Raw genomic sequence first — 16,102 nt, forward strand, 5'->3', positions numbered from 1 at the left:
CTGAGCTTGCTGCGCCGAAACCCGGCATGCTCTCTTTGTGACTTCCAGTAGGATTATAACTGGACTGCGGGTGCCCAATCGGAGGTTTATAAAAAGAGAAAGACCGTGGATGGCCAGCGGAGCGACGGTTAACGATAGGGACTTAACTATTGAGGCAATAATAAGGAAGGGTGAGATGTGCTTGAGGGGCCCTGGTCTGAGAATTGCGGGTGGGAAATGTCAACGAGGACATTGGGACTAGGATTGAAGGCCTTTTCTTAACTCTCTTCCCCAGGCACTGGCCTGAAGCTTCGTGAGGGAAATCAAAGTCTATATGGAGACCTGCCCATAAATTGTGGTTGGTGGGTGGAGTGCAGAGGGAGGAAACAGCCCAAGAGGTAATAGACCTCCAGTGGGTTCTTGCCTGGAGAATCCCAGGGACGGCGGAGCCTGGTGGGCTGCGGTCTATGGGGTCGCACAGAGTCCGACACGACTGAAACAACTTAGCAGCAGCAGCAGCAGGGCCCCTTAGCTAAACTCCACTTTGACCTTGATAAAAAAAACATTGTTTTCTTGGGAAGACCTTGTTTACCCCAAAATAGTACAACGGATGTCACAGTTTTGCTTAGAATCAACTCATATTATCGTTTGCTGCTGCCACAGGAAACCACATTACCAGTCGAAAGAAAGAAAGAAACTAGATGGGAATCTGAACTAATTATTTATATTTTTAAATCAGTCACAGCTTTATTTTTTAAAAAATTTTATTTATGGCTGTTCTGGCTCTTTGTGGCTGTGTGGGCATTTTTTCCTAGTTGGGGCAAGCGGGGGCGACTCTCTAGTCACCTATGCATGGACTTGTTATCGCAGTGGCTTCTTGTCTTGCCGAGCGAGTACTGTAGGTGCGCACAGGCTTCAGTAGTTGTAGCACTTGAGCTCAGTAGTTGCTGCTCCCTCAGCTCTAGAGCACAGGCTCAGTAGTTGTGGAAGTGGGCTTAATTGCTCCTCAACATGTGGGATGTTTTCCCCATTGGGGATTGACCCCAGAACCTGTCCCCTGCGTTGGCGGTCGGATTCTTTACCACTGAGCCACCAGGGAAACCCCATACTAATCGTTTATGAGTTGTGTTAATTAAACAAGGAGAACTTTAGACTGAGGTGACTCTGATGCCCTGGTGGTCTACTTAAGCCAAAATCTAAACCTATAAATGCCTCAAGAGAAGCTAGAGGAGGGACTTCCCCGGAGTGGTTAAGAATCTGCACTTTCCACTGCAGGTCCCACCGAGGTGGGTGAACTAAGGTCCCCAACGCTGGATGCGCAGGCCCAAACCCGCTCCCCCCACTCGCCAAAAAAAAGAAACACTGGAAGATAGTCACACACAGCCAAATCGACTAAGCTATAGCCAATCAAATAATTTCCTTTCTTTGCTTCCACGTTTTCTCCATTAAAGGCTTTCCTCTGGGTCAGGTCTGAGGATGTTCAAACTACCCGTGCAGTTGTGCTCCTTTCACATGCTAGCAAGGTAATGCTGAAAATCCTTCAAGCTAGGCTGAACCTACTTCAAGCCGGTACAAGAACCATGTACTTCCAGGTATACACGCTGGATTTAGAAAAGGTGGAGGAACCAGACATCAAATTGCCAACATCCATTGGATCACAGGAAAAGCAGGAGGATTCTAGAAAAACATCTACTTCTGCTTCATTGATTACACTAAAGCTTTTGTCTGTGGGTTACAACAATCTGTGGAAAGTCTTCAAGAGACGGGAATACCAGACCACCTTACCTGCTTCCTGAGAAACCTGTATGCAGGTCAAGAAGCAACAGATAGAACCAGACATGGAAAAGCAATTCAGTTCAGTTGCTCAGTCGTGTCTGACTCTGCGACCCCATGGACAGCAGCATGCCATACTTCCCTGTCCATCACCAACTCCTGGAGCTTCCTCAAATTCATGTCCATCCAGCCATCCAGCCATCCAGCCATCAGTATTGGAGTCAGTGATGCCATCCAGCCATCTCATCCTCTATCATCCCTTTCTCCTCCTGCCTTCAATCTTTCCCAGCATCAGGGTCTTTTCCAATGAGTCAGTTCTTTGAATCAGGTGGCCAAAGTATTGGGAGCTTCAGCTTCAGCATCAGTCCTTCCAATGAATATTTAGGACTGTTTTCTTTTAGGATTGACTGGTTGGATCTCGTTGCAGTCCAAGGAATTCTCAAAAGTCTTCTCCAACACCACAGTTTGAAAGCATGAGTTCTTCTGTGCTTAGCTTTCTTTATGGTCCAACTCTCACATCCGTACATGACCACTGGAAAAACCATATCTTTGACTAGACAGACCTTTGTTGGCAAATTAATGTCTCTCTTTTTAATATGCTATCCAGGTTTGTCACGGGCTTCCCTGATAGCTCAGTTGATAAAAAATCTGCCTGCAGTGTGCGAGACCTGGGTTCGATCCCTGGGTTGGGAAGATCCCCTGGAGAAGGGAAAGGCTACCCACTCCAGTATTCTGGCCTGGAGAATTCCATGGACTGTATAGTCCATGGGATCGCAAAGAGTCGGACACAACTGAGCAATTTTCACTTCATTTCACTAGGCTTGTCATAGCTTTTCTTCCAAGGAGCAAGCAAGTGTCTTTTACTTTCATGGCTTCAGTCACCATCTGCAGTGATTTTGGAGCCCAGAAAAATAAAGTTCTTCATTGTTTCCATTGTTTCCCCATCTATTTGCCATCAAGTGATGGGACCAGATGCCATGATCTTTGTTTTCTGAATACTGAGTTTTAAGCCAGCCTTTTCACTCTCCTCTTTCACTTTCATCAAGAAGCTCTTTAATTCCTCTTCGATTTCTGCCATAAGGGTGGTGTCATCTGCATATTTGAGGTTATTGATATTTCTCCTTGCAATCTTGATTCCAACTTGTGCTTCATACAGCTCGGCATTTGGCATGATGTACTCTACATATAAGTTAAATAAACATGGTGACAATATACAGCCTTGTCTGAATCCTTTCTCAATTTGGAACCAGTTTGTTGTTCCATGTTCGGTTCTAACTGTTGCGTCTTGACCTGCATACAGATGTCTCAGGAGGCAGGTAAGGTAGTATGGTATTCCCATCTCTTGAAGAACTTTCCACAGTTTGTTGTGAGCCACACAGTCAAAAGCTTTAATGTATTCAATGAAGTAGAAGTAGATGTTTTTCTGGAATCCTCTTGCTTTTCCTGTGATCCAATGGATGTTGGCAATTTGATCTCTGGTTCTTCTGTCTTTTCTAAACCCAGCTTGATCATCTGGAATTTCTTGGTTCACGTACTGTTGAAGCCTCGCTTGGAGAATTTTGAGCATTGCTTTGCTAGCATGTGAGATGAGTGCAATTGTGCCGTAGTTTGAACATTCTTTGGCCTTGCCTTTCTTTGGGATTGGGATGAAAACTGACCTTTTCCAGTCCAGGGGCCACTGCTGAGTTTTCCACATTTATCGGCATATGGAGTGCAGCATTTTCACAGCATCATCTTTTAAGATTTGAAATAGCTCAACTGGAATGCCATCACCTCCACTAGCTTTGTTCCTAGTGATGCTTCCTAAGCCCCACTTGACTTCGCATTCCAGGATGTCTGGTTCTAGGTGAGTGATCACACTGTTGTGGTTATCTGGGTCATTAAGACTTTTTGTATAGTTCTGTGTGTTCTTGTCACCTTTTCTTAATATCTTCTGCTTCTGTTAGGTCCATATCATTTCTGTCCTTTGTTGTGCCCATCTTTGTATGAAATGTTCCCTTGGTATCTCTAATTTTCTTGAAGAGATCTCTAGTGTTTCCCATTCTATTGTTTTCCTCTATTTCTTTGCATTGATCACTGAGGAAGTCTTTCTTATCTCTCCTTGCTATTCTTTGGAACTCTGCATTCAGATGGATGTATCTTTCCTTTTCTCCATTGCCTTTTGTTTCTCTTTTCTTTTCAGCTATTTGTAAGCCTTTTTTGGACTTTTTGGATTTTGCTTTTTCACATTTCTTTTTCTTGGGGATGGTCTTGGTCACCGCCTCCTGTACAGTGTTACAAACCTCTGTCCATAGTTCTTCAGGCACTTTATCAGATCTAATCCCTTGAATCTATTTGTCACATTCACTGTGCAATCATAAGGGATTTGATTTAGGTCATACCTGAATGGTCTAGTGGTTTTCCCTGCTGCTGTTGCTGCTGCTAAGTCGCTTCAGTTGTGTCCAACTCTGTGTAACTCCATAGTCGGAAGTCCACCAGGCTCCCCTGTCCCTGGGATTCTCCAGGCAAGAACACTGGAGTGGGTTGCCATTTCCTTCTCCAAAGCATGAAAGTGAAAAGTGAAAGTGAAGTCGCTCAGTTGTTTCTGACTCCTAGCAACCCCATGGACTGCAGCCTACCAGGATCCTCCGTCCATGGGATTTTCCAGGCAATAGTACTGGAGTGGCTTGCCATTGCCTTCTCCTAGTGGTTTTCCAACTTTCTTCAATTTAAGTCTGAATTTTGCAATCAGGAGTCCATGATCTGAGCCACAGTCAGCTCCCAGACTTGTTTTTGCTGACTGTATAGAGCTTCTCCATCTTTGGCCGCAGAGAACATAATCAATCTGATTTCAGTATTGACCATCTGGTGACCTCCATATGTAGAGTCTTCTCTTGTGTTGTTGGAAGAGGGTGTTTGCTATAATCAGTGTGTTCTCTTGGCAAAGCTCTGTTATCCTTTGCCCTGCTTCATTTTGTACTCCAAGGCCAAACTTGCTTGTTACTCCAGGTATCTCTTGACTTCCTGCTGTTGCATTCCAGTCCCCTATGATGAAAAGGACATCTCTTTTGTGCGTTAGTTCTAGACAGTCAGGTGGGTCATCATAGAACCATTCAACTTTAGCTTCTTTGCCATTACTGGTCAGGGAATAGATTTGGCTTACTGTGATATTGAATGGTTTGCTTTGGTAATGAACAGAGATCATTCTGTCATTTTTGAGATTGCACCCAAGTACTGCATTTCAGACTCTTTTGTTGACTATAAGGGCTACTCCATATTTTTGAAGGGATTCTTGCCCACAGTAGTAAATATAATGGTCATCTGAATTAAATTCACCCATTCCGGTCCATTTTAGTTCACTGATTCCTAAAATGTAAATGTTCACTCTTGCCATCTCCTGTTTCACCACTTCCAATTTACCTTGCTTCATGGACCTAACACTCCAGGTTGTTCTTTACAGCATCGGACTTTACTTCCATTACCAGTCACATCCACAACTGGGTGTTGTTTCACTTTGGCTCTGTCTCTTCATTTTTCTGGAGTTATTTCTCCACTCTTCTCCAGTAGCATATTGGGCACCTACCAACCTGGGTAGTTCATATTTCAGTGCTATATCTTTTTGCCTTTTCATAGTGTTCACAGACTGATTCAAAATTGAGAAAGGAGTCAGACAAGGCTGTATATTGTCATGCTGCTTATTTAACTTCTGTGCAGAGTACATCATGTGTAATACTGGGCGGAATCACAAGCTAGAATCAAGATTGCCAGGATAAATATCAACAAACTCGAATATGCAGATGATACCACGCTGATGGCAGAAAGGAAAGAGGAACTAAAGAGCTTCTTGATCAAGGTGAAAGAGGAGAGTGAAAAAGCTAGTTTAAAACTCAACATGAAAAAAACTAAGATCATGGCATCTGATCCCATCACTTGATGGCAAATAGATGGGGAAAAAATGGAAACGGTGGCAGATTTTATTTTCTTGGGCTCCAAAATCACTGCAGACAGTGGCCGCAGTCATGAAATTAAAAGACACTTGCTCCTTGGAAAAAGAGCTATGACAAACCTAGACAGCATATCAAAAAGCAGAGACAACACTTTGCTGAAAAAGGTTCGTCTAGTCAAAGCTACGTTTTTTTCAATAGTTCTGTATGGATTTGAGAGTTGGACCATAAAGAAAGCTGAGCGCTGAAGAATAGATGCTTTCGAACTGTGGTGCTGGAGAAGACTTTTGAGAGTCCCTTGAACAGCAAGGAGATCTAACCAGTCCCTGAATATTCATTGAAAGAACTGATGCTGAAGCTGAAGCTCCAGTATTTTAGCCACCTGATGCAAAGAGCCGACTTATTGGGAAAGACCCTGATGCTGGAAAGATTGAGGGCAGGAGAAGGGGGCAACAGAAGATGAAATGATTGGATGGTATCACCAACTCAATGGACATGAGTTTGAACAAACTCTGGGAGATAGGGAAGTATAGAGGAAGCCTGGTGTGCTGCAGTCCATGAGGTCGAAAAGAGCTGGACACAACTTAGTGACTGAACAACAATACCAACAGGTCTGAGGAGTGTTCATAACCACTTCTGGTTTGATGCAGTACCATTCCATGCATTTTGGCTCAAATAAACTTAAAAATTTTAACATGCTTCAGTTTAACATTAACAGTTATGTGAGCAGAATCTTGGACAAGTCACCTGATGTCATGAAGGACAAATGAAATAAGATTTTCTTTTGGGTAAATCATGAAATGCTGTGTAAATATAATGTATTAATTTCTGATACCCTCACTATGTCTCAGATAAGTTTGCAATAATGCCACCCAAACACCTTCATCATCTCCTTATAGTTCCTTCCCCATGGTAAGTTCAAAACTAGGATCTTGTGTAATACATAAACCCAGCACTTTATTGAATTAAAAAATTTTTGGAAGCAATTTAGAACTTACAGAAAACATTTAATAACAGTACCAGGGACTCTGGTGTCCTTTCCCCCCAATTCCCCATTTGTCAACATTTGGCTCTGTTTGCTTATTTCTCTCAACCCCAATGTAACTGTCTGTTATGAGCTGAATTGTGTTTCTCCAAAATTCAAATATTGAAACTTTAACTCCCAGTACCTCCAAATATGATCTTATTTGGAAATAGGGTTGTTGCAGATGTAATTGGTTATATTAAATTGAAATCATACTACAGTAAGTGGACCCTTAATTCAATATAACTGATGTTCTTATAAAGGGAAATTTAGACACAGACCTGCATATCATGAGAATATCATATGAACATGAAGGCAGAGATAGTGTTTCTGTTACTGCGAGTCAAGGAATGCCAAAGATTGCCAACAAACCGTGAAAAGTTATGGGAGAGGCATGGTATAGACTTTTCTGTCATAGCCCTCAGAGAGAACCAATCCTGTTGACACTTAGTTTTCTGACTTTAGCCTTCAGAATTGTAAGATGATCAATTTCTGCTGTTTAAGCACCCTGTTTGCAGTACTTTGTTGTGGCAGCCCTAGGAAAGTTATATACCATCCTATTCAGGAAATCAATACGAGTATCCAATTCATAGGTACAATTCAGATTTTATCAGCTGTCCCATTAATGGCTCTGTCTTTTCTGGTCTAGGATCACATATCGCATTTGGTTGTCACATACCTGCAGTCTCCTTCAGCGTGAGCAGTCAGTTCTGTTCAGTTCAGTCGCTCAGTCGTGTCCGACTCTGCGACCCGACGAACCACAGCACACCAGGCCTCCCTGTCCATCACCAACTCCTGGAGTCCACCCAAACCCATGTCCATTGAGTTGGTGATGTCATCCAACCATCTCATCCTCTGTCGTCCCCTTCTCCTCCTGCCCTCAATCTTTCTCAGCATCAGGGTCTTTTCAAAAGAGTCAGCTCTTCGCATCAGGTGGCCAAAGTATTGGAGTTTCAGCTTCAACATCAGTCCTTCCAATGAACATCCAGGACTGATCTCCTTTAGGATGGACTGGTTGGATCTCCTTGCAGTCCAAGGGACTCTCAGGAGTCTTCTCCAACACCACAGTTCAAAAGCATCAATTCTTTGGTGCTCAGCTTTCTTCACAGTCCAACTTTCACATCCATACATGACCACTGGAAAAACCATAGCCTTGACTAGATGGACCTTTGTTGGCAAAGTAATATCTCTGCTTTTGAATATGCTGTCTAGGTTGGTCACAATTTTCCTTCCAAGGAGTAAGCGTCTTTTAATTTCATGTGTGTAGTCACCATCTGCAGTGATTTTGGAACCCCAAAAAATAAAGGCAGCCGCTGTTTGCCATGAAGTGATGGGACCAGATGCCATGGTCTTCATTTTCTGAATGTTGAGCTTTAAGCCAACTTTTTCACTCTCCTCTTTCACTTTCATCAAGAGGCTTTTTAGTTCCTCTTCACTTTCTGCCATAAGGGTGGTGTCATTTGCATATCTGAGGTTATTGATACTTCTCGCAGCAATCTTGATTCCAGCTTGTGCTTCTTCCAGCCCAGCGTTTCTCATGATGTACTCCGCATATAAGTTAAATAAGCAGGGTGATAATATACGGCCTTGACGTACTCCTTTCCCTATTTGGAACTAGTCTGTTGTTCCATGTCCAGTTCTAACTGTTGCTTCCTGACCTGCATACAGATTTCTCAAGAGGCAGGTCAGGTGCTCTGGTATTCCCATCTCTTTCAGAATTTTCCACAGTACTTGTGAGCAGTACTTCTGTATTTCTCCGGTCTTCCATGAATCACTTTTAAAGAGTACAAGCTTTTCATTTGTGTAAGATGTCTCTTACAGAGACAAACCTCAGTGCATATAAGGGGAAGAGAGAAATAATGTGCTCCTCTCCTTGCATCACATCAGAAGTTACAGGAGATGAAACCATCTCACTCTTGATGCTGCCAAACCAGTCTGGCAAGTTTCTCTACCATAAAGCCATGACTATCCCTTTGTAATTCCTAAGTATCTGGCACTTCATCTAGTCTCATCTTTCTGCTTTATCATCATTCACTAATGACTCATCAGAATAAGCATGATGATGTTTATTAAATGGTAATTTTTTTTATTCCATCATTTTTTCTTCAGTTTTCAGTAAGCAGTCTACTATGAAGAGAAATTTCTTTCTCCTTTCTTTATTTATATCATATGAACTCATGGATTCCTATTTTATTCAATGAATTGTAATCCATTATTATCATATGTATTTATATTATCTGGGCCCATACATTTCTATTTTGTTTCATTAATTGTAATCAGTTACTATTCTCATCATTAATTTCATGCACAAGTTATCCCAAATTTGGGCATCTCCAGGTTCCAAGATTCATGCTCACCAGCCCCTATCACTCCCACAGGAGAGAATGGGAAGCCCATGGGCCTGCTGGTGCAAGTGAAGTTCACAGGCATCTGAGCTGCTCCAGCAGCAGTGCCCCATGGGTTCCTAGCTGGTGCAGGGAGAGAGAAGCGGGAAGCATTTCCCTGATAGTGGCTTGGACCCCTCTACTTGTCATCAGGCACCACTGAGGAGCTCCTGTGCAAGCTGGGCAAGTAGTGAGACATCCTGGTGCTGATAGGGGTGAAGATGAAGAATGTGAAGGGCAGCATCCTCACCTTGTCTCAAGAGCTCGGCGAGAAGGATCACCTGCTGGCCATTGGCTGTGTGTGTGCGCTCAGTCATGTCCGACTCTTTGTGACCCTTTGGACTGTAACTTGCCAGGCTCCTCTGTCTATGGGATTTTTCAGGCAAGAATATTGGAGCAGATTGCCTTTTCCTACTCTAGGGGATCTTCCTGACCCAGAGACTGAACCCACATCTCCTGCGTCTCTTGCATTGCAAGTGGATTCTTTACTACTGAGCCATCGTGGAAGTCTTGCTGCCCACGGCTGTCATTTGCAAAACGTGACAGAATGTGAACAAGTTCCCTTTTGGCCTTTGCGACTCCCAGACCCCTGTCGGCTTGGAAGAGACCTCGGGCCACTGCTGTTGAACTCCCTTATACCTCTGGGGCACTGTTTGACAGTACTGAGGCTTAGGCAGTTGAACTCTTTTGCTGGTGACTTGGCACCCTCTCTTGTTGCCTCCTGAAGCCAGGTCCTGAAGTCTGGGACCTCAGACTCTGCACTGGTAACACCAGCAATTATGACTTTATCTACCTTTCCCCACTTTCACCCCACACCCCAAGTTTATATTGCACATTCTGGAAAAGCAGAAGCTTCAGAACTACTTAACTTGAAACTTATCCCCTACGGATGCAGACAGGATGCCCACGACTAGAGATCTGGGAAGACAACACTTTGAGTTTGGCCAGCAATCAGAGACAACAGCTCTTCTGAGTGTGGTGATCAGAGATCCAAGTAACGTAAGTTCTCCTACTTTTTGTGCCTCCCCCACCACCTCGCCCCCACCCCGAAGCAGTTTCTTGGGAAACTGGCAGATCTCTGCTTCTTCCTCCTAGGACGTCCCTCTCAGAAGGCCATTTATAGGCGGATCTTGGTGATTTGTTGATGAGGATCCAGCTTGCCAGGGACTTAGGTGTATCCTGTTATGTTTGCTACAGATTCTATTTTCTGTACAGTTAGTTAGATTAAAGTTCTCACTGTGTGTGTTTGGCAAAATGAATTAAACAGAAAGTAAGGTTAAAAAAAAATTATCCTAATTTGGCAAATGGGAAAGTCCTTCAAGCTAGCTTCTGTGTCCTTCTGCAATATCCTCAATATTATTTGATCGTTTCCTTACTTTCTTTTTTCTTAAATTTTATTATTTTTTTAACCCCAAAAACATTTTGTATTGAGATACAGCCAATCAACCATGTTGTGATAGTTTCAGGTGAACAGTGAAGGGACTCAGCCATACACATTCATATATCCATTCTCCCCCAAACCCTTCTCCCATCCAGGCTGGCACATAACATTGAGCAGAGTTCCATGTGCTATACAATAGGTCTTTGTTGGTTACCCATTTTAAAGGTAACAGTGTATACCTGACTTTCCCAAAGTCCCAACTATCCCTTTTCCCCCAGCAACCGTAAGTTTGTTTTCTAAGTCTGTGATTCTCTTTCTGCTTTGTAAATAAGTGCATTTCTGTTATTTCCTTTTAGATTCCACATATAAGGGATGTCATATATTTCTCCTTCTCTCTCTGATTTACTTCACTCGGTATGACGCTCTCTAGGTCCATCCATGTTGCTGTAAATGGTCTTATCTCACTCTTTTTAATGGCTGAGTAATATTCCACTGTATATATATACACCACATCTTCTTTGTCCATTCCTCTGTCAATGGACACTGGGGTTGCTTCCATGTCTTGGCTATTGTAAACAGTGCTGCAATGAATGTTAGGGTGCATGGATCTTTTGGGGCCATGTTTTTCTCTGGATATATGCCCAGGAGTGAGGTTGTAGGTAGCTCTATTTCTAGTTTTTTAAGGAAACTCCATACTCCATTTTTAGTTTTTTAAGTTCTCCATAGTGGTTATACCAATTTACATTCCCATCAGCAGTGCAGGAGAGTTCCCTTCTCTCCACACCCTCTCTAGCATTTGTTGGTTTTGGATTTTTTAATGATAGCCGTTCTGACCAGCATGTGGTGATACCTCACTGTAGTTTTGACTTGCATTTCTCTCATAACTAGTGATGCTGAACATCTTTTCATGTACCTAATTACCATCTGTATATCCTCTTTGGAGAAATGTCTATTCAGGCCTTCTGCCCATATTTTTAGTGGGTTGTTTGTTTTGATGTTAGTAAGTGTTATAAGTTGTTTGTAAATTTTGGAGACTAATTCCTTATTGGTCACATTTACAAATATTTTCTCCCAATCTGTGGATTGTCTTTATTGTTTCCACTTTGCTCTACAAAAGCTTTTACATTTCAGTAGGCCCCATTTGTTTAGTTCTGCTTTTATTTCCATTATTCTGAGAGATGGATCAAAAAAGATGTTGCTGTGATTTATGTTAGAGAGTGTTCTGCCTATGTTTTCCTCTAGGAGTTTTATAGTGTCTGGTCTCACATTTAGGTCTTTAATCCATTTTGAGGTTATTTTTGCATATAGAGTTAAGGGATGATCTAATTTCATTTTTTAAAATTTATTTATCTATTTGACTGCACCAGATTTTAGTAGCGGCATATGATTTCTTAGTTGGGGCACGTGGAACCTAGTTCTCTGACCAGGGATTGGACCCAGGCCCCCTGCAGTGGGAGTGAGGAGTCTTAGCTACTGGACCACCAGGAAGTCCATTTCATTTTTTCACACGTGGTTGTCTAGTTTTCCCAGCACCATTTGTTGAAGAGGCTGTCTTTCCAACATTGTGTTGTCTTGCCTCCTTTGTCACAGATTAATTGACTATAAGGGCATGGGCTTATTTCTCAGTTTTCTATCCTGTTCCATTGGTCTATATTTCTTTTTGTGCCAATACCATACTGTTTTGATGATTTTAGCTTTATAGTATAGTCTGAAATCAGGGTGCCTGATTGCTCCAGGTCCTTTTTTCTTTTTCAAGATTGCTTTGCTATTCAGGGTCTTTTGTTTCTCTATAAAATTTTTGAGATTTTTTGGTTCTAGTTCTGTGAAAAATGCCATTGGTAATTTGATAGGGATTGTATTGAATCTGTAGGTTGCCTTGGGTAGTATAGTCGTTTTGAGAAAATTGATTCTTCCACTCCATGAACATGGTATATTTTCCCATATGTTTATGTCTTCTTGGATTTCTTTCATCAGCATCTTATGGTTTTTGTAGTACAGGTCTTTTGTCTCCTTAGGTAGGTTTATACCTAGGTATTTTATTCTTTAGATGCTGTAGTAAATAGAATTGCTTCTTGAATTTCTCTTTTTTGATCTTTCATTGTTAGTGTATAGAAATGCAGCAGACTTCTGTGTATTAATTTTGTAAACTGCAACCTTACCAGATTCATTGATGAGTTCTAGTAGTTTTCTGGTAGCATCTTCAGGATCTTTTATGTACAGTATCATGTACATAAACAGTGACAGTTTAACTTCTTTTCCAATTTGGACTCTTTTTACTTCTTTTTCTTCTCTGATTGCTGCATTTAGGACTTCCAAAACTATGTTGACTAAAAGTGGTGAGAGTGGACATCCTTGTCTTATTCCTGATGTTAGGGTTCCTGGAATGCTTTCAGCTTTTCACCACTGAGTATGATGCTATCTGTAGGTTTGTCATATATGGCCTTTATTATGTTGAGGTATGTAGCCTCTATGCTCACTTTCTGGAGAGTTTTTATCATAAATGGGTGCTGAATTTTGTCAAAAGATTTTCTGCATCTTTTGAGAGGATCATATGGTTTTTATTCTTCAATTTGTTGATATGGTGTATCACATTGATTTATTTGCAGATGTTAAAAAATCCTTGCATTCCTGGGATGAATCCCACTTGATCATGGTATATGGTCTTTTTAATGTATTGCTGGATATGGATTGCTAGTATTTTGTTGAGGATTATTGTATCTATGTTCGTCAGTGATATTGGCCTGTAAGTTTCTTTTTTTGTGTGGTATCTTTGTCTGATTTTGGTATTAGGGTGATGGCAGCCTTGTAAAATGAGTTGGGAAGTTTTCCTTCCTCTGTGACTTTTTGGAATAGATTCAGAAGGATAGGTGTTAACTCTTTTCTAAATATTTGACAAAATTCAGCTGTGAAGCCGTTGGGTCCTGGACTTTTGTTTGTTGGGAGGTTTTTAATCATTGTTTCAATTTCAGTGCTTGTGATTGGTCTGTTCATATTTACCATGTCTTCCTGGTTCAGTCTAGGGAGACTGTACCTTTCTAAGAATTTGTCCATTTCTTCTAGGTTGTCCATTTTCCTGGCATACAGCTGTTCACAGTTGTCTCTTATGATCCTTGGTATTTCTTTGGAGTCAGTTGTAGCTTCTCCTTTTTCATTTCTAATTTTACTGATTTGAGTCCTCTCTCTTTTTTTCTTGATGAGTCTGGCTAAAGGTTTATCAATTTTGCTTATCATCTCAAATAACCAGCTTTCAGTTTCATTGATCTTTGTGATTGTTTTCTTTGTCTCTATTTCATTCATTTCTGCTCTGATCGTTATGATTTTCTTCCTCATACCAACTTTAGATTGGGCTTGTTCTTCTTTTTCTAGTTGTTTTAGGTATAAGGTTAGGTTGTTTATTTGAAATTTTTCTAGTTTCTTGAGGTAAGATTATACTGCTATAAAATTCCGTCTTAGAGCAGTTTCTGCTGCTTGCCTAAGTTTTGGACCGTTATGCTTTCAGTTTCATGTGTCTCTAGGTATTTTTTTAATTTATTCTTTGATTTCTTCAGTGATCCAGTGGTTGTGTAGTAGCATATTGTTTAGCCATCACGCGTTTGTGTTTCTTAGAGTTTTTTTCTCATAGTTTATTTCTAATCTCACAGTGTTGTGATCAGAAAAGATGCTTGGTATGATTTCAGTTTCTTAAATTTACCAAGGCTCACCTTGTGGCCAAGTATATGGTCAATCCTGGAGAATGTTCTGTGTGCACTTGAGAAAAAGAGGTACTCTGCTGCTTTGGGATGGAATGCTCTATAAATATCAATTAAGTCCAACTCGTCCAAAGTGTCATTTACGGCCTGATTTTCTGTCTGGATGATCTCTCCATTGATGAATGTGGGGTATTAAAGTACTAAATATTTAAAGTATTTTTAAAGTATTTAAAATATTTTAAAGTATTTAAAACAAATACTTTAAAATATTTTAAAGTATGAAAGTCCCCCACTTTGTGTTACTGTCAATTTTTCCCTTTATGTTTGTTAATATTTGCCTTACATATTGAGGTGCTCCTATGTTGGATGCATATATATTATAATTGTTATAACTTCTTCTTGGATTGAACACTTGATCATTACATAGTCTACTTCTTTGTCTCTTATAGCAGTCTTTGTTTTAAAGTCTATTTTTCTGATATGAGTATTGCTACCCCAGCTTTCTTATGATTTCCATTTGCATGAAATACCATCTCCCATCCCCTTACTTTCAGCCTGTAAGTGTCTGAGGTGGGTATCTTGTAGACAACATATATATGGGACTTGTTTTTGTATCCACCCAGCCAGTCTATGTCTTTTGGTTGGTGCATTTAATCCATTTATACTTAATTATCAATATGTATGATTCTATTACCATTTTGTTCATTGTTTGGGGTTTTTTTTTTTTTATATATCTTTTCCTTCTGTTGTGTTTCTTGCCTTGAAAAGTTCCTTTAGCATTTATTGTAAAACTGGTTTGCTGCTGCTAAGTCACTTCAGTCGTATCCAACTCTGTGCGACCCCATAGACGGCAGCCCACCAGGCTCTGCCGTCCCTGGGATTCTCCAGGCAAGAACACTGGAGTGGGTTGCCATTTCCTTCTCCAAAACTGGTTTAGTGGTGCTGAATTCTCTTAACTATTTGTGAAGAAAGCTTTTGATTTCTCTATCAAATCTGAATGAGAGTCTTGCTGGGTATTCTTGGTTGTAGGTTCTTCCCTTTCGTCACTTGGAATATGTCATGCCATTCTCTTCTGGCTTGTAGAGTTTCTGTTGAGAAATTGGCTGATAACCTTATAGGATTTCCCTTGTATGTTATTTGTTTTTTTCCCCTTGTTTCTTTTAATAATGTATCTTTGTCTTTAATTTTCATCAGTTTGATTACTGTGTGTCTCGGTGTGTTCCTCCTTGGGTTTATTCTGCCTGGGACTCACTGTGCTTCCTGGACTTCATTGACTATTTTCTTTCCCATGTTGGGGAAGTTTTCAGCTAATTATCTCTTTAAATATTTTCTCAGGTCCTTTCTCTCTCCTCCTTCTGGGACCCCTATAATGTGAATATTAGGCCATTTAATGTTGTCCCAGAGGGCTCTTAGGCTGTCTTAACTTCTTTTCATTCTTTTTTCTATATTCTGTTTTGCAGCAATGATTTCCACCATTCTGTCTTGCAGGTCACTAATCAGTTCTTCTGCCTCAGTTATTCTGCTATTGATTCGTTCTAATGTATTGTTCATCTCTTTTTGTTTGTTCTTTAGTTCTTCTGGGTCTTTGGTAAACATTTCTTGCATCTTCTCCATTCTTTTCCCAAGATCTGGGTTATCTTCATTATCATTCTTCTGAATTCTTCTATAGGAGGTTGCCTATCTCCACTACATTTAGTTGTTTTTCTAGGGATTTATCTTGTTCTTTCATCTGGAACATATTCCTATTTCTTTTCATTTTGGTTAGTTTTCTGTGATTGTGGTCTTAGTTCTGGAGGCTGCTGGTTTGTAGTTCTTATTTTTTCTGTCTGCCCTCTAGTGGATAAGGATAAGAGGCTTGCATCAAGCTTCTTGATGGGAAGGACTGGTTGTGGGAAAAAATGGATCTTGCTCTGGTGGACAGGGCCTTGCTCAGTAAAACTTTATCCAAT

This window comes from Bison bison, unplaced genomic scaffold (assembly GCF_000754665.1).
Source record: "Bison bison bison isolate TAMUID 2011002044 unplaced genomic scaffold, Bison_UMD1.0 scf7180017864270, whole genome shotgun sequence".
NCBI classification, from domain to species: Eukaryota; Metazoa; Chordata; class Mammalia; order Artiodactyla; family Bovidae; genus Bison; species Bison bison.